Here is a 24,441-nt window from a genome sequence, read left to right as displayed (position 1 = left end):
ATCTGGCCAAAAAAGAAGGGACATCTGGTGGAATTTCCAGCGCAACGGAGCAATCCCGGAAGTGAAACATCGTCGATATAGACTACTTTGGCTTTAAAAACTTCATAGAACAAGGCCCAAACACAAAAAGCGCTGAATGCAAAATATGTGGACTCTAACTCAGGGACTTGTGAGCGTCTCTGGTGTCAATACACAAGAAAGAATCAGTAGAAAAAGCGCTGCGGCTGCAAAACACACAACCTCCACTGCAGCTGACAGAAGACAAAACCACACAGCTTCATCTGTCGCCTCACATTTGTCTTTCTGTCAACAACAGCACCATCAGCTACCTTTTGTTTCCTCAAATGACAATTCACACTACTTCAACAAACAAGAAGCATACACACACACACACACACACACACACACACACACACAGACACACACACACAAAAACTGAGTCATCCAAACACTTGTATCACACCGACATGCAGTGTTTGTTAGGCGGATGGTTGGAAAGTACAAATCAGCACATTTCCACTCACCTCACTGCGAACATTTATTTCCTTTTCTTATTATATTTAGCTGCATGCAGAGATGATAAAACACAATTACTGAACAAACCTCCCAACAAGGGACTTGGAGTAATTTTCCTATAGACCGTACTGTAGTTCTATCATTATTTCATTACATTGTGTGTGCGTCCTTGTAAACGTTATGCGTAGGCTCTTTCATTACAATTTACTGCAAAAGAAGAAAGACACTTACACAGCGGCTTTCTAAAGCATATTCAACAGAAAGCTATATCATCAGGCTGGGGATTTACATTATTAAGTTGCAATATGGGCGAGATGAGCCCCAGTGCCTGGTCCGTGCCGTTGCTCTCGGTTCGTGAAGATGAATGCGGTCGAACAAAAGCAAGTGCGACAAACAGCAGTCTGACGAGGATGAATAGGCAAAGAGAAGACAAAGAGAAGTGAGGCTGCAGTGAAGTGGTGACAGCATAGAAATCAAATGGATAGAAAGGCCATTGAACTCTTTGCCGTGGTCATTTGATCGGTGCACAACAAAATGGCGAATGTTGTCCGTTGTCATGGTGACGATACGCATCAGTGGGGCCTTAAACTGTGTCGCAGGCAGCTCGCTGGGAGGAGAGGCGCCCGACGCAGCTCGGGAGACATTTTCTGCTCAGTCCTTTCTGCAGCGGCCGCGAGTTCAATTCCGACCTGCGGCTCTCTCTCTCTCTCTCTCTCTCTCTCTCTCTCTCTCTCTCCCTCTCTCCTTTCCTGTCTTAAGCTGTCCTGTCAAATAAAGGCCTAAAATGTCGCGGTTTGGGTTCAAATCAGACGTTACTTCACTTCCTGAAGGTTACGCACGTGACAAGTGACACTTTGTTAAAAAACAAAAAACAAAAAACTCAGCCTTTAAGTTCATTTTCAAACGGGACTCGAACTCTGCTCTCCCGGGTGAAAGTCCTGTGTTTCCAAAACCCAACCAACACACCTACATGAAAATTCATAATTACTACGACCACTAGAGGGGGCCGCCATTAGAGACGTAAATAATTGCTGCTTGAGCAAATGACATCTGGGAGCGTTTTTCGGAGTAGGAAAGTCTGCCATATAAAGGCGGAGGGCAGCCATTGCTAAAAGAAGACTATTGGCTCTGCTAATTCGTATTTTCTTCGCTAATAAATTTTTTAATCGTCATTGTGATACCAACTGCCGCAACATACATTTCGCGAAAGGCTGCGACATATCGCGAAAAGACACTCAGAGATTTTTTGTGTTAATAGAATTCTTTTTCTAGTGGTGCCTTTTGTATTTAATTCAGTTTTCAATTTGTTCAATAAAAGAAATTTGGTAATGATGCCCTTTCATTTGTTTTAAATTCAATAATCTCTTTGTTGTATTTTAGCAGAATACTAAAAGCAGCAGAAATGCAGAACTGAGGGGTGCCTGGTTAGCTCACCTGGTAGAGTGTGTGCCCCATGTACAGAGGCTCAGTCCTCGCTGCAGTGGCCGTGGTTCAGTTCTGACCTGCGGCCCTTTGCTTGATATCACGCGATACTTCCTGGCTGGCCAAAAGTTGAAAGGGTGGTTTTTCCACTCACAGGCACTAGGGGGAAGCGAGACGACCACCATTCAACCCAAAAAAATTCATATAACCATTCCAATGACTCCGAAGCTGCATAGTTCCCCTTTAACATAAGGCCAAGATTTAATATATAATCACCCTAGAGACATGAATTGCATTGGGAGTACTACCTAACAACATTCATTCAATTTTCACTATTATTTATTTGAGTTGTTATTGTTCATGTACTATGTGTATTGATTTTGGTACCGTTCTTTTTTTGTGTGCTATGTCATGTGTTCTTGTTTTGTTACTTTCACATTATTGTATTACTGTGATATTGTGAAGTGTCTACGGCAGGCGTTCTCAAACATATCACTCAAAGGTCTGCATCTGATTTTTATTCCAGGTCAGAGGTCCGAAATGATTGGCAATAACAAAATAACATTAAATCAACTCACTTTTAACTTTTAAGCAACATACGTTCAAGTTGAGTTCTCTGTTTTCCTGCTCAACTTTTGGACCAATTTGGGTACTAGTGTTTTGTACCATTTTTTAAAAATCTTTTCCAACATTTTTATCAACTTTTTTGTTTTCAACGTTTTTGTCGTTTTTTTTTTTTTTTGTTTTTTTTTGCCTTTTTCAACATTTTTGTTGATTTGTTTTTGCGTATATTCAACATCACTAACAATTAAATGATCAATAGACATTTTTTATAACACAAAGTATGTACTGGGTCAGGATTTATTTGCAGTTTTGTCCGGATGCGGACCTTGGTCCGGAGTTTGAAAAGCGCTGGAAAACGGGGTGGGATGGGGGGTGCAGTTCAATGTTGATGTTTGTACATATAAAAGGAAACTAATAAACAGTGTCAACAATAAGCAACATTTAAAGGCATTGCAATATTGACAAAGGAAACAGTGACAGGAAAAATGGTTACACGGCAAGAATGGTTCGGGTGTAGGATCGGTTTTAAATAACCAGGCGCATTTTTTTTTTTTTTTTTTTTCAGACAAGGGGCATTCACAGGGTCAGGAAGATAAAATACATAAATACAGGAGCCGGTTGGCTGTTTTTGTTACAGTAACGATAACAACCTCACAGTAAATTACAACCGGGCTCAAGCCATGGTCATGATGAGAGACAGCCAGAGGAAGCCAAATGGAAAAATGATATAAATCTGAGATGCTAAATCTATTCAACTTTAGAAGGCACAAGTTGGAAATTATGAGAAGTTTTTCTGGTTAAAGGGTGTGGGGAGGATGAGGTCGGAGATGGAGGTATTTTCCGTCCATTAGTGGCGTAGCATGAGATACACACATAATTCACTTTCCACATCTTCACCCAATTAACTAATCGCATCACAATCGGGCGAGCTCTGGCTGGATGTTTCACGTCAGTGGGAATTTATTGAGCCCCGAAAGCCAAGCAAAGCGTTTCTCCCTCACACACACACACACACACACACACACACACACACACACACACAGAGATGTACACACACATGCACGCACGCACGCACGCACACGTACACACACATGATGCATGTACACACACACACACACACACACACACACACACACACACACACACACACACACACAGACACACACACACACACACACACACACACAGTACTCATGTATGATTTGAGTACAGCTGATGCAACCAAATAAACCGTTTTTCAAACACATTTTGGCAGACGTTAGGTCTCAGCTGATTTATTTTTAAATGGCAAAAATCTGAATTAAGAATGAATAATGAGTGGTGTGGATGTTAGCAGCTTTGGCAGCTGCTGTGGCTAGCATTGCAAATTCTCTTGTAAAACTGATGTGTTCATAAAATGTCCATAAATACTGAAAATAAGACTGCAGCAGAAACCAGGAGCCACAAAAGCACAGTGGGGAAAGACAAATGCAGGTGTGAAACAAACAAGGGCTGCAGCTAACGATAATTTTTTGGCAGATTAATCTGTTGATTATTTTGATTGGATTAGTTGTTTGGTCTCTAAAATGTCAGAAAATGGTGAAAAATGTGGACCAGTGTTTCCCAAAGCCCAAGAGGGCGTCCTCCTCTTGTTTTGTCCACAACTCAAAGATATTCAGTTTACTGTCACAGAGGAGAGAAGAAACTAGAGAAATATTCACATTTGAGAAGCTGGAATCAGAGAATTTTGACTCAAACCATATCACGTTCACATTTACATTCACATTCACAAAGGATGTTCAAGCAATGACACTACTGTAAGCACAGTTGCATAACATGATAATCGCATGTGTCCTGGATATATTTATACGTAATATATCACTTCTAATGCATTTGCATCCATTTCATTACACAGGCTACATTCAGGGCGTGACATTAATGTTTTTGCTCACTGTGGCACTCACTGTTTTTTTTTTTTTTATTGGATTAAAGTTGACTGTGTTGTGCTAGAATTTACTTTAAGAACTAGATTCACAACCCTTTTAAATGTAAATGACCATCCAAATCTAGACTACATCAAATGTGGACTCTAACACTACAGTGACGGAATAATCAGCTGTGATAAGGTTGTGTGTAAAGCTCATTTTTGTATGAAAACATGCAACCAGTGGTGGAATGTAACTACGTATATTTACTCAAGTACGGTACTTAAGTACAAATGTTGAGGTACTTTACATGAGTCTTTTTCTTTTTTTTGCCACTTTCTACTTCTACTCCGCTACATTTCAGAGAGAATTACGATTTTTGCACACAAAACACATGTAGTTTAAATCTGTTGTTTTATTATAAATTAAACTACCCAACAATATAAAGGCCCACAAGTCCAGCTGAATTAATTAGCTCATTAAACACAGAATTTGTTTTTGACGCCTTTAACGCATATCTGACGCTTTTGAAGCTTTTGTTGATACTTTTAACCCTTTTTTAATTTCCAGTTTCTAAAATGTGAGGATTTATCGGCATTGAGTACTTTTACTTTTAATACTTTAAGTGCATTTTCCTGATGATACCTACATACTTTTACTTAAAGGTCCTATGACATGCTGCTTTTTGGATGCTTTTATATAGGCCTTAGTGGTCCCCTAATACTGTATCTGAAGTCTCTTTCCCGAAATTCAGCCTTGGTGCAGAATTACAGCCACTAGAGCCAGTCCCACAATGAGCTTTCCTTAGGATGTGCCATTTCTGTGTCTGTAGCTTTAAATGCTATTGAGGAGGAGAGGGGGGGGGCAAGGTGGAGGGTGGGGGTGTGGCCTTGACCAGCTTGCGGCCACGGTTGCAGCTCTATTTCCTCATGGGCGGGCCAAATTCTTCGGGCAGCGGGCAAAGCAGAGAAAGGGGAGGTAACCTTTCCCCATATGATGTCATAAGGGGAAGATTCCAGATCGGCCCATCTGAGCTTTCATTTTCTCAAAGGCAGAGCAGGATACCCAGGGCTCGGTTTACACCTATCACCATTTCTAGCCACTGGGGGACCATAGGCAGGATAGGAGGAACGCATACTAATGTTAAAAAACCTCATAAAGTGAAATTTTCATGCCATGAGACATTTAAGTAACATTTTCAATGCAGGACTTTTACTTGTAGCAGAGTATTTTTAACAGAGTAGTATTACTACTTTTAAGTAAAGGATCTGAATACTTCCGCTGCTGCATGCAACCTCTTAAGACACAGACATAATTAGTCTCCTGTCCGGGGAGCGTATGTCCGAGCTCGTCTCCACCGCATCCACCTGAGAGGTTGTCTGCTGTGTGTCTGACTGCCATACTCTGTCTCTGTCTCTGTGTCTACAACGGCTGATTTAACCAACCAGTCCTCATCCATATAGTGGCACGTGTTACATAGCTCTCCGCTGTGAGCGGCGTCCAGCAGAGAGCCACCAACTCAAGCTTCTAGTTAAAAGATTCATTGTATAGCCTTTTTTTCTTTTACAATGCAAAACACATTTTTTAATTACTTTTTTATTTGATTTTTTAATAATATTGTTTTTAACTGTTTAACTGATAGTATTTAGGGCTCCAGGATTTGAGGAAAAATATGCGATAAGGCTGTTGAATACAAGGTTATAATCGTTAACGAAAACGAACGAAATAACGAAAACTAGGTGGGAAAAAATATTGCCGTTAACTGAAATAAAAATAAAAACGAGGCTGTAATGTCTGTTTGCAAAACTAACTAAAATAAAATAAAATTTTCGAGTAAATGTCCTTAGTTTTCGTCTTTGTCGATGTCTTTCATAGAGCAAATAACGTTATATCTTTCCGACGATGACATTTCCCGTAGACATGTATAGTTTCCGACAGGGAACCCAGAAATCCCGACATTCCACGTCAAATTGAACACAACATAGTCCATGCCCCTCGCCTGGCATCATAGCGGTACCGAAAGTCGGAAGAAAGCGGCACCTATTTGATTATGACTGTGTCAGATAAAAGCAAGTGCCTTGCAGTGGAAGGTGGTAAAATATGTGGACAATTTATTACAGGGAAAAAAATCCCACGAATATGAAAGTAAATTTGAGAAGCGCACACAAGCTAGGAGGCTAACCTAGCTTACCTTAACAAGGTAAAGGAGAAAGCAAAGCCCCCTTCCCCCGAAACAGAAGCTAACCCCGGTAACGTTACCGGCATGGATGTATGGATACAGGGCCAGGCAGCATGACAGAGACAACAGCAGGACAGAGAACACTGTAGGAGGGCTTTCACCAGCGACTCGATAGCTGCTGGTTAGTAAATACGCAGGAACACCAAAAGCGGGAGGAAGTGTGGGTTAATATGTGGATTGATACTGGAATGTCTACAAACTGTGTGACTCGATTGACTTCTAAAAGTTCGCCACTTTACTCAAACCAAAGTTCAAAACATCTGTTCATGTCTGTCTTCTTTAGTCTGTTGGCTATTTTTCCTGGAACACGTCACTTTTGCACTTAATGCGGCGTCTTGTGTAGACTGTTTACATATTCATGACCATATGTAGGCTACATTTTATGTACTGGTGTTATTGTTGAATACATTGTGAATAGCCTACATATTTCTAAAATTGTATGATGTTTTTGTTGAGTTATTATTACACAATACTTTTTCTGACCTTTTTGAATCCCCCGACAAATAACCCATATTACAAAAAAAGACTAAACTAAAACTAAGCATTTTCAAAAAATAAAAACTAAACTAGCAAACCCGCTTTAAGAACTAATTAAAACTAAACTGAATTTGAAAACAAAAAGTCAAAACAAAATAAAAATAAAAACTAATGAAAAATGCAAAACCTTGGTTGAATATCTCAATAACGGTAAATAAGATAGATATTAAATACGGTAGATATTAAAGTGTACTCAGTTCTGCCTTTCTGCTGCATTTTTTGTTGAATTTAAAACAAATGAAAGGAAATCATTAACCAACATTATTTTATTGAACAAATTGAACCTAACACTAACCACTAACAAAGAATGGCAGTAACATTTTAAACTGTAGCTTTCTACTGATATTTTTTTTCAACTAACACAGATAATCTCTGAGTATCTCTCGCAACCTTTCGCAATGTGTTTATTGCGCCAGTTGATATCGCGATGACGATACAAAAGCGGTAAATTGTGCAGCCCTAATTGTATTAATTGGTCAACATTGTTATTGTCAGTTAACGGGGCTTAAAACACCTTTGAGTGTTGTGCGCACTGACCCCCTGCTGTGCTCCTGTGCATGCCACCTAGGGCTGGGCGATGTGGAGAAAATCAAATATCACAATATTTTTTACCAAATACACTGATGTCGATATTGTTGCGATATTGTAGGGTTGACTATTAGTGCTTTCACAAAATATTAACCCAATGAGAGTTTTTGATAAATAATCAACAATAATGCGGACACAATGACTAAGTGGGTCAAGGCAAATAATATAAGAGCTAGTAAGTCTGGTAAATTCAGAAAATTACATTGTTTTACTGTTATGCAGCCTTTAGTCTATACCACTTCCGGGATTCATCCGGTGCCGCTGGAAATTCCGCCGGATGTCCGTTACTTTCTGCTTCCTTTGTGTTGGCATTCTAAACTCCGGTGGATTTGGTTATCCACTATGAACTATGGTTAGGACTATGGTTAACTGCTGCTTAGATCTCTGCAGGGTAAATCCAGACAGCTAGCTAGCTAAACCTAACTAACCTTTGAACGTACACATGTTCCACCAAAACAAGTTCCTTCCCGAGGCTATTTTGCAGCGGCACCGTTGCTCTATCGGGCGCTTAGCACCGCCCAAGACGATTGTGATTGGTTTAAGAAATGCCAATAAACCAGAGCACGGTTTTCTCCCATCCCAGAATGCTGTGTGGACTAGCCAGACCTTATTCCGCAGCGCTGTGGAGGAAGGTCTGGCAATGCGAGACTATGCAGCCTTTAAAACCAGGAAACGACATCACTTATATCCCGAATATTACGATATCCAAAAAGTAAGACGATATCTAGCCTCAAATATCAATGTCGATATAATATCAATATATTGCCTAGCCTGAGTGTCGCCGCCCGACACAGGTAGCCTCCAGAGACCAGGGTTACAATAATATGTTTATCCAATACAATCATCCGTGTTTACAAGGACATTTTCAGCGCTGTTTTTTCAGCGTTAAGCTGCTATGTGAGACACAGTCACGCAGGTGTTTAAGGGTGCGTGCTGCGTACCTCACCACAGGAAGTGGAGGTATGCAATAAGAAGTAACGGTACTCACGTGGACAAAAATTTTGAAGAGCTGGTACTCAGTGCCAGTGAGTACCGGCCCATTTCTGGCACTGATTAAGCATAGAAACAAAGAGATTTAAGTCAGAGAAGTTTGAAGTTTGAGATTTATGGTTTTCATTAGTGGCTGCCAGGATTTTGCTTGTTCTGTTGTACCTGTCCTTATACAGTACAGGAAATCTAGTCTACAGCTTAGTTCGAAAAGGGCAGCGAGCCCTTCAGTGACAGAGAAGACACTGCTGGCTTTAGAGGATCTTCACAAGCTCTGCACAGATTTACCATTATTGAGAAAGGCCACGTTTTTTTCAACTATCATTATCTAAACTCTACTGGAAGCATGAACATCATTCTTTCTGAAGATGTTCTGTCATTCAGTGTTTCGATGATGATGGTGTGAAGAACGCTGTCTAACAAGACGCTCCAAAATATATTACATTTACATTTAACACTTCATTTTCATTTGGCAGAGACGTTTGTCTCCCATAAGTGATCAACTGGGTTGAAAACTGTAATATAGAATTGTGGCATCATTTTTCTGTGCCAAAGCCAGATACAGATGCAGATGTACATCTGTCCCCTGAAAGATGTACAAGTTGTTGTAAGTGGACTTAAAGAAATGACAACTCTTAAATGGTCATATTTCAGGATGCAGGGTTAAGACTAATCTTGGTGGCATTTTCCTCCCCTTCATTTCTACTGCTATCAACTGTAATAAAAGCATAAAATGTAATATTCCTTCAATAGACATGACAAATGTTAAGTAAACTGCTCCTTGCAACCACATCAGTGTTGACTGTAAATGACGGTGATGGGAGGGATACATCAGTCCAGATTAACTGGCTTACATGAACACAATTTCACAGAAAGCAACAACCAGAAAGCTGATGCTGCCATTTTGATGCCACTTGATAGGATAGGTAATCATTTTGAAAGGATGATGGTTTACAACCTAAGGTGATAATCTAATCGGCACATGTAAAGAACAGGATTTCATAGAAAATTAATTTCCCAAGAACGTGTGAGTAAAGAACCATTAGAGATGCTAAATTTGATTTAGTTTTTGGGACTAATTTTTTTTTTGGACTAATAGCCAGTTGTCCCTCATTTTCGGCCAGATGTCCGTTACCTTCCTCTTTCTTTTTCTTGGCATTCTAAACTCTGGTGGATTTCTGAGGACTATGGTTAACTGCTCCTCAGATCTCTGCAGGGTAAATCCAGACAGCTAGCTAGACTATCTGTCCAATCTGAGTCTTCAGTTGCACGACTAAAACAACTTTTGAACCTACACGTTCCACCAAAATAAGTTCCTTCCTGAGGCTATTTTGCAGAGGCACCATTGCTCCGTCCGGCGCTTAGCAACCCCTATGACGATTGTGATTGGTTTAAAGAAATGCCAATAAACCAGAGCATGTTTTTCTCTCATCCCGGAATGCTGTGTGGACTAGCCAGACCCTCCTCCTCCAATGCAAGACTAAGGAAGCTCTGACATCCTTTCGGCGCTCAGCGTCTGCAGACAGCTGCTGACTTGTACCGGTCGTGCAGCCACGATGTTGCATGCATTGTCACTTTCACTTTCCTGGAACCATGCGACCGACACAAGTCTGCAACTGTGCGAGCCTGTCTCCACAGCATCCACCTGAGAGGTTATCAACTGTGTGTCCGCCTGCCATACTCTGTGTTAAGGACGGCCGAATTAAGCCTTAAGTTCTAATCGATATAGTGGCACGTGTCACATAGCTCTCCGCTGTTAGCCCCGTCCAGCAGAGAGCCACCAACTCAGCAGAAAAAAAGAGCAGCTTAAAGCACAACTAGATACCTAGCAGTTAAAAAATATATTGTATAGCCAATTTTTTTTTTTAATTACTTTTTGAACATTCTTATTGTCGGTTAACGTTTTTAAAAATGTTAATCATTAACATCCCTAGGAAGCATCTTTACAGTTTGTTCTTGTTGTTTCTCTGTCCTAAATAAGTTGAAGATTGTCTTATATGTTTTCTTTTCTCTCATTTTTGCGAACAAAATGTCCTCAGAGTAGTTTTTGATTGAATCAATCAGGATCAAAGAAGGCTAAAAAGTACAAAGAGGACACAGAGTCTTGATGACTATTTTGCAGGCTGTGTTTTGGAGATGGCAGCCCGGCAGAGAGACATTTCGAGCAGCAACAAAGAGGAAACCAACAATGGCAGCCAGTGAAGAAACTGCGTCATGACCAATGCTGCTCAGCTGAATGCTTGGTAATGCTACTGTACATTTGATAATGACAAGCGGTGATACAGAATGGCCTACAGTTGTTTCTTTTGTCCCGGTGACAATGACACTCTCGTTCCCATCTCCTGCATCATTGACCTTATATTAGGACTCAGACAGCCATTCAGCCAGTCTCCCAGTTTCAAAGCCAAACAGCCCTCAAAGCAGACATTTGACAACAATGCTCACTCAGAGACATATTTGCAGAAGAACAATGCGAATAATACGCCTTTTCTTCCCCACGTCTAGGTGGCCAGTTATGCAAACAGGTGCCACAAAAGCTGCATAGAGGCACTTTCTTGTCTTCAGTTTCACTTTCAGAGGTTTCAGGTATTAATAAAATGGATCTGTCAGTGAATAAAACAATAAGCAACAATTGCTATGAGCAAACGCAGAACAATAAAGTTGTGTGTTCGTGCAAAGCCGGCATCAATGATAATGGAGCTGACAGAACAAATGGTGCTCCGACTGATGTGAAAGGTCTCCGGCCAGAAGAGATCGGCTCCCTTCTGTCACGCCTAATGCATCTATTAGAAAGGTAACTCCGCTATCATGTGTGTGTGTGTGTGTGTGTGTGTGTGTGTGTGTGTGTGTGTGTGTGTGTGTGTGTGTGCGTGCGACAAACCTTATGTCATTTCACATTGCATGGAAAAATGATATGTTTGTGTGATTGGTGTTCACATCCATACAGCCAGCCCACTACACATGTCAAGGTTGGATATTTTCACATCACCAGAGTGCCAACACAAACATATCTAGCTTGCTGCGAGGTCAAGATTATTACATGTTCAAAATCACTTTTTATTTCTATCCCAGTTTACCTGTTACCTTGAGTCTGTTTCGGAAGAGCTAATTATATCTATGCCACTTGACGAACATTGCACGGTATTTTTCTGATTTTGACAGTATGCTCTCTGCTTTCATCCTGCAGCAGGTGATAAAGCACCTGTATCCAACCAGTGGCTGCTTGGCTCGGGCCTGTGGCAGCTCAGCTACTACACACTACAGTACGTAAGTGTAAGAGAGTTCACATCTGGAAGCCATTGCCTCACAATCTCATTATCAAATTACCGGGCTGAAAACACACTGGAGGCTGGAGAGTGAGAGGTTGCCAGCATTACTCTCAACTACTGTATCAGACGGATAGATTCGGGCACTTTCCGAGTTAACTTTCCTGTTTAACACTAATAGAAGCATGTCTGGGACCAGCGGTGTTGCTTTGAAGATATTCTGTCCTCTTTGTTATCTAAATGCACAAACATATTGAAAAAGACTACTGAGATGAACTGTGCGTTGAGTATGGAGCTAGAGTGATTTCCAATCCAAAGAGACACTCGCATTTAGACTCAGATATACAAAGATTTCCTTCCAAAAATGGGTTATGCATTACTTTCAGGTCAGAAATAGTTTGAGAGCTGACAACAGAAGAGGCAGATTATGGGGATAAAAAAAAAGCCCACACGTGATCATCGGGGTAGAGTCCCGCTAACCTAACACCCCACACAGTGGCTATACAATGGCTGTAGCCTTCACTTGCTGCTGTCAAATCTCCTTGTTTGAGAACTGATGCGATGGCATCATTAAAAAAAAATGGACAAACGGCATGCTGCAGTGTACGAGAGACTGCAGACAAAGGCATCATGGTAATTCCCTGACCAGGCAGTTTGGATGTGTGAGAGTGTGATCGCTCCTCTCCTGTTGAGATTGTTGACAAGGAGGAAATGATACAGCGCTCGACAGCTCGTGTCTTCTGCGCAGAAGTGTGGACTCAGCTGTGTGATTTATGATGCAATGTTCTCTATGACGTCCATTATTGCTCAATGATGTTTTAAGCCCCCAACGTCTCCATCCAGGCAGCGCTGCGACCGTTGACTTCAAGGCACCTAACCCTAACCTTAACCCTAACCAGAACCATAACCATTGCCTAATCCATTATGCTCTCAGTGATTTGCTATATCTATATATGATATATCGGTGTCATCCGACAAGGCATGGGCTGGTATGAGATTCTGACGGTATGATAACCTTCAGTAAAAATATCACGGTTTCGCGGTATTGCGCTATTGCAATTACAGCTTTAAAATGTATTATTTTGAAATGTCTGTGTACAACACAATGTATTGAGCATGTTGTTTGAATCATGTGTGTTAACATGGACATGCAGGGCTTTAAATTAACCTTTTTTAAATCACCAGCCAACATGGCTAAGTACATTTTTAAAGTTACCAGCCAATCAGATCTTCCTCTAGCCAAATTTGTACTAATTTCAACACATTCAAATAACTTTACTGCTTCATTTTATCGTTACTGCATGCTAGGCACGTAGCCAATGGTTGTACGAGACGTCACCACACACTGTTCATTGGAAATGTAGGATTAGAACGACGAGCCAGATAAAGATTATGTTTTCCAAGTCAAACACGCACAAAACCGCCCAAATTGCGTGGCGGAAAACAGACCAGCCTGAAAACATATCTTCAGCCGGCCGACGCATTGTTGTTTGCTGCTTTCATTACCGGCCATTTCGGCTAATGACTTTACAATGTTACCCGCCAAAGTTAATTACAACCAGCATTTGGCGGGTGTCAATTTAAAGCCCTGTGGACATGAATATTGCGGTTATGAGGCTTATCCCGTTTTGATCCTATTCGGGATACGATGATTACATGGCACACAGAGAAATCAGGTTATTCATATCTCCGTACAGGCTTGCTGACAGCTATCTGCTCTGAGTCTCTCTTTCTCTCTCTCTGAAGCTTTTTTTTGCCATTTTTGTTGGTTTTTTCCGACTTTTTTGTGTCTTTCTCAAAAGTTTTCGTCCCTTTTTCGGACATTTTTGTCGACATAAAGCCCTACAAAAGTCAGCAAAAAAGTTCCTTAGCCATCACAGAATTAATCAAATTCAAATTTTTTTTTTTAACAACAACCTGTTTCACAGCCTGAATATGAAAACTCCCTGCTTCTGTGGGAATTTCTGAGTCTCAAAGTCGTCAAATCTGCCATATTCTGCTTTGATTGTCAGGTAATTGCAGTTTAACACTTTCCCCTGTTTTTGGTTGGATGCACAACAAGGCGGGCCAAAATATATTGTGAACCTAAATTGATACAGATCTAAATCTGCAAGGGGCCAGCTTTGGCCCGCGGGCCTTGAGTTTGGCACATGTGCATTAGACACACAGAACTCTGACTTGCATCCACACAAACTCAACATGAGACATTAAAATGACCCGAAACAAACGACGAAGACAAGTGAGGGTGAAATCGCCTCAACAATCTCGGGCTGTGGAAATGAATCGCTGTGAAAACTCGTCTCTAGTCAAGAGAGCGCAGAAAGACATCTGGTCCTGATTACACTGCTCGCTGACAGCAGGATGTCTCCTCTCCTCTTTTTGTCTCCGCTTCATCAGTCCTCCTCTATCTGCCGTTTTCAGTCCGCCCTCTGCTTTTCTCAGCATCACTCTGTCTCTGTCTTTTTTCGGCCTTTTCTCCGCCACTTTCTGTCTCAGTTTTCTCTGGCTCATTTCCAGGAGTTTTGCTAATCCCTTGGCGCTGTCTGCAGCTCTGCAGCGCTAGCAGAGTAGCAGTTAATTGTAGTTTGTCCCGCTTATCCACACACACAGGAGGTAAGGCACTTAAAAAACCCTTAGCGCAGGGATCTTCAACAGGGGGTCATCAGAGTCAATGCAGGGTGGCCTCCAAATTATTCATTTTTGAAAGGTTTTTCTCTTGGAGTCTAACTCAGTCAAATCTGACAACAACAGGGCAGGAATTTCATGGGGGCCATGACGGCCCTGGCCGCCATGCTTTAAAAAATCATCTGCCCTATGGCCGCAGTGGCCTTGATGCCCCGCCCACACGGCCCCAGCTGATTTTGCCATTTTCTTCTCTGCCTTTTATCCTGTCAATACAATTTGTAGACACAAGTGTCTTTTCTTGAGATTCTAAATTCTTATTGGGCAATATCAAGTGAAACGCTGCGCACATAACCAGTAATGCGTTCAATTTCGAGCCTGGTATGAACTGCTTGAAAACCGAGGTATTTAATATTGACAGTCCAACAAAAATCTAGTACCGGCCAACCAGGAGACCAAATCCTATTATAAATCTATTATAGCCAAATGTTTGTAACATTAATGTTAACAAACATAACGTTACTCTTAAATTAAATTAATTGCATGCATGCACTTAAAATGATTGTTTTATTTGATGGCCTTGCTGCCCTTGCATTTGGACTTTGTGCCCTCAAGAAATCGACAACACTAAAGGCCAAAGTCGCCTTGCCCGATAAATTCCAGACATGTTACACATATCTTTATATTCAGTGGGACTTACACTTTCCGAGGCTATCACTATCCTGCCTGTTTGACTCTGTCCATCACAAATAAAAGCCGATTAATCCGCTTAGAAATCATAAGAAAAAAAAATCCAGGACTCATCACGTTTTTATGTTTATCTTCAGTATTAAAGTAATCCAGTGACAGTTGTCTGTACAGCCATGGCTCCACTGAAAACAGGAACCACTAAAAGGTAATTCGGCATACTTTTAATGGTGCTAATTTGCCAAAATCTAAACAGATATAGATTAGAAAAAAAGGGCTCAAAGTAGCCCACTGCATACAACGTTATACTTTCTTTTGACATCCCCCAAAGCATTATGGGAACTGTAACTGTTTCCAAAACTTAGAACATGATAATCTACCAAATAAAAGTAAGACAAAGTGTATTTAATTATATAATTAATATAATTAATTAATATTAACTTTTGTGTTTGTTGAACTATAAATATTTTAGATTTACATTGCATTACATTAACCCCGCAGAAAAACAAGAAAAGAGCTTGTGAAAAAAGATATATACAGTCGTTATCAGAGGGAGTGGGAGCGTTTTATGCCAACTGTAGAAACTGTAGAAAATCTCAGCACTGAGTAGAGCAGAGGATAAAAAGGGACATTACGACGAATCGAAACAGGTCAGACAGGGGTGACAGATTGTGCCCTTTGAGAGCAAACATGTTTAATAATTCAGCCACAGCTGAAATGCTAGCAAACATTAAACTATTTTATTCTGCAAAGTGACACAAAAGTGTCTTTTTGAAAAGGGCCTCTGTGCCAAAGGGGTTTTTCAGAGTAGGGGCTTTAAATCTTTAACAAAGGTCCGTCATAATGACTGTATGAAACAGAAGCTGGCCGTTTCCTAATAGCACACGGTTGCAGAGGTACTGTACCAGCGTTTTTATTCCTGACAAAGTGTCTAGAAATAAAGAGTTGGCATGACAGCAGATCAGCCTGATTGGCCAAAGTGCTTTCTACTGTAAGACAATTCTTGCTGTCATTCATCAGGGAAAGACTCCTCTATGTGTACTGTTCTGACTTTTTTAGTCAGAACAAAAGGCACTTTGGGAAAAAAAAGCTCTGCAGTCGAACGTTATCCTAACCTTAGTGTTGTGTTCCCGTCGTCCATGCAACTTGTTGTCCATTGGTCAATAAACGTCATGTATGTGAAATGATGCCTCATTTTTGTGTTTAAAAAAAGCTGAAATAATGAATTATTTCGACAAATAGTTAAGATTAATCACAGGCTGTCAATGTTTAGTCAGGATACTGTTTTGAAACCATTTCATTGTTTTTTCAAATACTATTAAAAATGTAATTAAACATCAAAATTCTATGAAAGTAGTGAACTGATCATTCATTTTACTTGCGAAGAGTGTTGTATGAAAATGTCCGTGTTATCTTTGGGAAATTTGCTTGAAAGAAATCAAAGATTTCTGATGTAGAAGCTTTGAAAACAGGGTCTGATTTGACCCGAGGATAACAGGAGGATTAAATGAAGAACCTTAAGCTGAACCTTTAACACTCCAACCAGCAGATGTTTTAAAGAAGAATCAGCCAGAGGGCTTGTTCAGACCACCAGATGAAAAAAAGATCTATTCCACTTCTTTCATTAGCTATTACTTCACTCATGGATTTTCCAGGCATCGCTGCCTTGTATCATTCATTTAAAATATTGTTGTCTTTAAACACAGCCCACCAACCCACACATTTCTCATTGTTGCTGTCTCGATTTCGGAGATTTTTGAACTCGCTGGTTACGGACAAGGTTGTCAAGCTAAAAAGTCAAACGGCGTGATGTAGAGTGGATGTGTGTGTGTGTGTGTTTGTGGGGGGGGGGTTGGCGCTCCACATCGCCGTTCCAGACAGCGTGAACTCACCAGAAAACAGCATGGTAAGCTCATGAGACAGACCATATAGTGGCTTTGGGGGAAAAAAAAACCTATCCCCTGACATTTTCCATTCATAAAATTCCTGGAATTGGGATAAAGGAGGGGAAATAAATCAGGCTGCAGCCTGGTGTCTGTGTTTTTTTTTTTCTTCATGTTGCTGTGATTGGCAGAATGAGGGTTTAGCCATATGTTTTCTCCTGCTACCATTCTCCACAGCCTCCTTTTGTTTTTCCTCTTGACATCAAAAAGACATAAAGAAGGGGATTTGCTGAGTGTGCCTTCCAAGTGAAGTGGTTTGAAATGAGAGGCTTTTTACGACATGGAAAGGTCTTCATTACTCTGCATATTACCAAGAGCCATGTATTGATGGAAATTTCTGCATCCCCTCACTTTTCAAAAAAAAAAAAAAAAAAAAAGAAACAGAACTATAATTTCAAAAAAATGCCTCTTTAATCTGTCCCCAGAATACCCTTTGGTTTTGTTTTAGTTCTTAAACACTCAGTCTCTATGATGTACAGCGTGTGCACCACATTGCGGCTTATTTGGTTTTTCTTATTTATTGTACAAAATTGGTGAGCTGGATTGAATAAAGCAATTCAATTCTCTTCCCCTTTTTCTAATCTGCAATCCTTTGAGGTGGTTTTTCTTTCTGTTTTTTAAGGGCCCTCCCGCTAACATGCCACCCCTGCTGCATCAGTAGCTGTGCACTGTAAAGATAAGTGGATCAACTTTGAAGTGCATGTAAAAGAGAAAGCTGTCATTTCAATAAGTGGACAGAAGCAATCCCTTTTCTTCTGATCCCGTACAAACCGGATCAATTGGACTAACACTGAAAAGCTGATGAACTTTCTCGTCAGCGCAGACATCACACTGATAGTGCGTTCCATTTACCTTGGAACTCGGAAGCCGAAGCTGGGAATGACGTCACACCCAAGTTGAATGCGTTCCATTTACAAGTCAGACGTTTATTGTTTTCATTAGCTCTAGCCAGGTTAGCCATGGGTAGCAATGCCAGTTTGTAACAACGCATTACGCTGTTTTTTGTGCATACAAACAGCGTAACAACATGTCCACAGATAGAATATGGACAGCGCTGTGTGTACGACTGATTTAGTGAGACACAAATAAGACAAAAGTGCTTATAAGTGTATGTTACTACAGCTTTCACAACTGTTGATGCACGGACCAGCCATGTTGGATTTTGAGCTTGAGGTACTCTGTGGTTGCCCGAGTTCCGAGCTCGGAAATCCGAGGTCAGGGGGGTGTGTTTCTGACTTTGACCTCGGAAAATCCGAGTTCCGAGTACAAATGGAAAGCACTATATGCCCAAAGCAAATGCTCCTTATTCACAGAACAGAAGAAAGAGGTGACTGTTTTGGCGGCCACAAGAGAGAAATACCCCGCGTGCTCGCCGGACAATACTGGCGTCTTTTCTACAGAAAGTGGCCAGATTTGTCGCTAGTCGCTTTTGTGAAAAAATAGTTGCTAAGGGGGTCTGAAAAGTTGCTAAATCTAGCAACACTGCGTCCATGTGGCAAGTTAAAATGTCAGCAGGTCTCCCATTGGGCAAGATGTGGCAGTAAAACAGTACGGAAGTACTGTGTTTCTATCAATCATAAATGAAATGTAAGCTACTTGGAATCTGTGATTTGCAGAGACAAATAGGAGAGGATCTTTCAACAAAAATTCTTCTCCTGAACAATCTGCCCCCCTCACTTCGGAAATTACGGCTACACCCCTGGATAGTAGTATACAGCTGTAAAAACATAATAAAATATATGACACACTGGTATCGGATCGGTACTCGGTATCGGCCGATAAATGAGTTCAGGTATCGGAATTGCTATCGTGAAGCAAAACATGGTATTGGACCATCTCTAATTCAGATCCCATTGTGTGTATGCGTCCATTGTGTTCCTTTTTCACGGCTGATTGTGCCTGGAATGCAGAGCCAATCCTCAAGTGTAGCCGGTCATTACCTCCAGATAATAGCTTATATATCACCTTGTTCATTAGTTTATTCATCACTTGATGTGATAGCTTTGGTTTATAAAGTCCCTCCCCATCCCCTAACTCATTTCTTTTTGGCACATTACTGATACAGTTGCCCAAAGGCAGGAAGCATTGAGTCGCAGGAGGGAAAATGACATGCAAATGGAGATGCAAAGAAATTAAAGTATAAAAATCAATAGCATGCCCACATGTGTGACACAAAAGAACACACAGATATTCACACATACAGGCCAGCACATGAATTAGTCGTAGGTATAAACACACATCACACTGTGCTCAAAACTGAAGCAGTTAGAGCTAATACTGAGCAAGGCAAGGCACCGTACCACCCCCACCCCCCCCCCTCCCCCCCCAATCGCTCAGGGCGCTGGTCCAGCACTGGCAGCCCACTCACTCTGACATCTCTCCCTTTGTGCATGAATAGGTCCTGAGCATGTGTGTGTGTATTTCACACCTGTGTGTAGTGATTTCTAACAAACAAACATCCCCACTGGGGATCACAAAAAAATAAAAATTTAAGATTATTAAGTGAAGCTATAAATCATGCTGTCCATGATGGAGCACACTTAAGCTAAGTAAGCTGTCCATTTCTGAACAAAAGAAATCAAATTAGTTTTTATTCTAGAGCCAGTTTATCCAAAGTGCTCCACAGGAAACATTCAAATGAAATGAAAATGTACTCAATTGATTCTGAATGCTTTGATATTATGCCCTAAATGTAATTTAATTCATTTAATTTAATTTAAAATGGGCATTTATAAATGTAAGTGTTTTGTAATGGCTGTAAGTAAAATAAGGTTTTAATGCTATTATACTATTATCATTATGTCCTCAGCTGCATATTAAAAAGAAAGAAAAATAAAACATCCTGTGAGTCTCTACTGTATTGGCCTCCAGTCCAACCAAATCCTGATCAAATCATGTGTCTTCTTTGAGCCTTGCTACCGCCTAAGCCAAAAATACAAACTGAGCTTGGTGTCCAATTTGTGTGTAGGCTTGTTTCTATTTTAGCAAACAAGGAATATGGTTCACAAATCTGAAGCAGGGTTTCAAACGTTTTTTGGAATGTCCCAGTTCAGCCAGAGTTTGTGGTCGGACAGAGAGAACACTGTGAAACCAACTTTTTAAAGTAAATATTTAAAAAAAGGTGCTTATGTAGGATTTTCCTCCTTCAAGGAGGGGCGTATGGATTAAATAAATGTAGTTGCCGCCAGTGTTGAGGTGTCAAAGGCCAACAATGCCCCAAGAAATCTCAGAATGCCCCTAAAAACATGATTAAGAGGCAGAACATTGCCCCCAAAATTTTGTGAATAGCAACCAATTAAGGCCAATATCAATCCTACTGTACATTAAGGCATCATTTTATTTTTAATTGATTTAATTTCCATTTCTGTCTGTAACACACCCACTCACACAAGAGGCACCGTTAGATATAAATGCACTGATAATAGCAAGAATATGCTTTGTATTTACTCATTAAGGTGGTGATTACTCTATGCATCTTTATCTGGGCTTATTTCACATTAAAAAGCAACTTTATGCGATAATTACTATTTTGTGCCCCCCAAATTTTGTAAATGCCCCGACTTTTTAGACACTGTAGGCAAAAGTTGCCCCTACATATTTATTTACTTTCCTATACTGGTTGCCACAGTATAAACAGTTTCCCTCTACATAAGAAGATTATTTATGCAGAAATATGTGTGGTGAGACTGTGATGTGACTTATTGTCTGTCTTGTCTTTTTGTAAAACACAAAAAAAGCCAATATGTATTTTTTGTGTGTCTGTGAATGTGTTGTGAGTGTTGTTAAGCAAAGTGTTTGTAATTTAGGAAAAGTGAGACTACAGGACCAGCAGAGCCTGCGGAAAGGTTGCTGTCCTCGTCCTTTCATATTTCAACACGCTCTCTCCTGTGTGACTCATGTGGACTTGTGGTATGTGACGTCCCCTGCTGCACACTGCTGTTAATTGGGATTAGCATATTAGCCACCGAAACAATGCTGCGGTGATACAAGTCCGCTGGGTCCACTAGGTCCACTGGCCTTTATAACCCAATAATCCCCCTGTCTATGAGAGCAAAGCTCATTAAATCTCATCGAATGGAGCCAGTTATGAGCGCCCGCTGGCTCTGGCCTATCCTGCAAATCCTATCATGGCACAGATGTGGAGCTGTGGCTAGCGTGGGGCTAGTGGACGGCTAATCACAGCCCCAATGTTTAGACTAGCCGATTAGCACTCCTCACTGATTCCTGATGCCCAGGATAAACCTAACAGCAGAACAGCAGCAGAGCGTGAGTGTACATGACAAAATGGAAACACATAAGTACTAGTCCGTCCTCACACACACACACACACACGCACGCACACACACACACACACACACACACACACACACACAAACACACACACACACACACGCACACACACACAGACACACACACACACACACACACACACACACACACACACACACACACCCATATAGCAACACGCCATGTTTGTTAGAGTTAATTAAAGGGATACTTCACCGATTAGCATTAAGCTTTGTATCAGTAGAAACCCGGTAGTATTTTTGAATGACCGTGCTTCCCTCCCTCATGTTCCCCGGAGCCAAGACTTCTCTGTATCGTGTGCCTGGAAAAAACCCTCTGATGACGGAGGCATTGTTGTCCAGAGGCTATGGACTACAGCCAGTAGTAGCAGCTAGGTCCGCATGTTTTCAACCCACCCATAGGGGGTGGGACCTCACTCCCAGAATGTCCAAACAGTGTCAGCCATCTTGAAGCTAAGCTAACAGGCTCGCTCTCTACTGCAGCAACCTTCCAATTATGTGCATTCAATCTACTGCACATGTGTACCACCGGGATACATTGGTACAGATCAGAGAATATGCAGGAAACTTTATTACAGACGGAATACTCTACACACTACGTGAGCTTTTGCCTGCTACGGAACCAGCACCTCAGCCTGCGGTGTCGCTCGATTCCGCTAGCCGGGGAAGGGGACATTGAAAGCGATGTGCGAGAAAGCGGAAACGCGGAACAAGGACAGGAGTTTGAGCTAGGTGGAAAGCTAACGCTAGCCGGCCACCTGTCCCATCCATAGCCGGCCACCTGTCCCAAAGTGTCCGCTAATTAGACAACAGACTGGACTACATCCAACTTCCACAAAACTCCCAACGTGAGTTCAGAGACTGCTGTGTTTTTGTTTTTGTGGAAACATGGCTGAACAACAGTGTACCGGACTCCGATATCCAGCTACCAGGCCTGCTAGCCTTCCGAGCAGATACAGATGCTGCTCTGTCGGGTAAGACTCGTGGAGATGGGCTGTATTTGCTAACACGGACTGGTGCTGAAATGTGGTGCTTGTATCCAACTACTGCTCACCGCTGGTGGAGTTTGTGACTGTTAAATGGCGACCATTCTACATTCCACGGCTGTGTTTATACTCTGTGTTTACATCCCACCAAGCGCTAATGCTACCAATGCGTTAGCTGAACTTTACGGAGCTATCAGTGAGCTCCAAAGCACAGATCCCTATGGACTATTTATTGTACACAAATTATTATTATACAAATTTCAAGAAAGTTCTTATATTCTACCTTCACCTCACGGTGAACCTAACTTACAACAATCAGTGCTCTGTTACAAGTCTACCTATGCCCTGTCTTTTGTTGTCTTGTTGTCTGTCCTGTCCCTTGTCTGTCTTAAATGCTCTACTTTAAGTAGTAATTGCACTTTATATATAGTGTGTGCACTAAATGTAGCCTGTCTCGTATGTCGTTTTTGTATAATGTTTTTATAAAATGTTGTTTTTATATATTTTAAATGTGTAACACAACTTGAGCCTTGGTGAAACGTTTCGTTTTACTATATACAGTGAGTGTATATGGTTGAAATGACAATAAAACCCACTTGACTTGACTGCACTCTGTGACCGGTAGGCCTGGCTTGGGAGTGGCCTTGTAGGGAAGCGAAGCAAGTGCATTCTGGGAGTTGTTGTCTTTCATCCACATGAGCCAAAAACACATTTTCTGGCTTTTCTCGGTCTAGAAGGCACCAATTTCTAAAAAAAAATCACATTTCTGCTACATAAATGACCCAATTTAAATACATATTCATCTTTCCATTGGTGAAATATCCCTTTAAGAGTTACGAAACAGCCGATCCTCATTCTTAACACACAATAGAATTCTTCGTCTCAGCACCAACACTGGAGTCATCTTTGCTCAATTCCCAAGTAAGTCTAAAGTCCTTTAGTCAAATCAAGTCACTTTTTTGATGAGTAGGTCTTGCATTTTCCTTGCGTGAAATTTTAAATCCAAAAGTGATGACTCGTGGCACAGACGCAGTCATTCCGCTTCATCAGGGGTCTTTGTGTTGCCATAGCGAGGAGTTTGACTGACAGCAAGTCATCCAATCATGACAATCACATACCGGGGAGATTTTTGAGTCGTCCATTAACGATTCACAGTTTGTGCTGCTGCCGCTGCTTAACATACTTGAAAGTTAGACAGAAACGTGACAACAGTAAATGATATTAATTTATATTTAACAGCTAACATTCAAACTTATGAATACACACAAGTCATCCAAATCATTATGCCCCAAGTCAAGTCTGAAGTCATTTATTTTTTTGTCAAGTCTCAAGTCATCAAAACAGTGACTGGAGTTGACTCGAGTCCAAGTCACCAAGTCTCAAGTCCACATCTCTGCGAGTGAATGATAAGCATCTCAGACCAAAAAATGGTTTGTACGTTTCACCAACATGGAACTTTCATTGCACCATACTGAGCTTTTCACTGTTTTACTCCATGCCTCTTTTATCAACTCATTTAAATGCTGTTTGCCTGCATGGGTTAGGTTGTGGCAATTTATTTTCTCCTTTTTTCTTAAGTGCTTTTACTCTGTTAACTGGTTTTGCTTGTCTTTTTATTGTGTGCTTTATTGTACACTTTTATTTTGAAGTGTCTCCAAACCAAATGTCCCTAATGGGACAGTAAAGTTTGAATTACAATTAGAATTGGAGTTTTTGCACAGAGCATCTTTCTGGGAGATTCTAATGGGAAGCACAGTCTATAGAGTAGGTTTTACTTGATCTGTGACTGTTGCCAAAGCAGTCGGACACAGAGTAGCTCTCTCTTCTTTAGATACTTTTTCAAAATATACAGTTTAACCGGCTTAGAACTATG

At 41.0% G+C, this 24,441-nt stretch overlaps 1 protein-coding gene and 1 long non-coding RNA gene across 18 annotated transcripts in view; one reads left to right on the top strand and one right to left on the bottom strand.

Annotated features, from left to right (window-relative positions):
- The window catches only part of LOC116039680 (potassium voltage-gated channel subfamily KQT member 5-like), a 181,489-nt gene that overhangs the window by 73,283 nt on the left and 83,765 nt on the right, over positions 1 to 24,441 (bottom strand). The gene's annotated exons all lie outside the window — the stretch shown is intronic.
- Positions 860 to 22,646, top strand: LOC118494941. The gene is made up of 5 exons (XR_004897150.1): positions 860 to 870; positions 13,875 to 13,885; positions 19,359 to 19,364; positions 22,066 to 22,268; positions 22,302 to 22,646. It is a non-coding gene; the product is annotated as an uncharacterized LOC118494941 (long non-coding RNA).

The sequence above is a fragment of the Sander lucioperca genome, chromosome 4, assembly GCF_008315115.2.
Source record: "Sander lucioperca isolate FBNREF2018 chromosome 4, SLUC_FBN_1.2, whole genome shotgun sequence".
Classification (NCBI taxonomy): domain Eukaryota; kingdom Metazoa; phylum Chordata; class Actinopteri; order Perciformes; family Percidae; genus Sander; species Sander lucioperca.
This window is presented reverse-complemented; position numbering and strand designations above follow the sequence as displayed.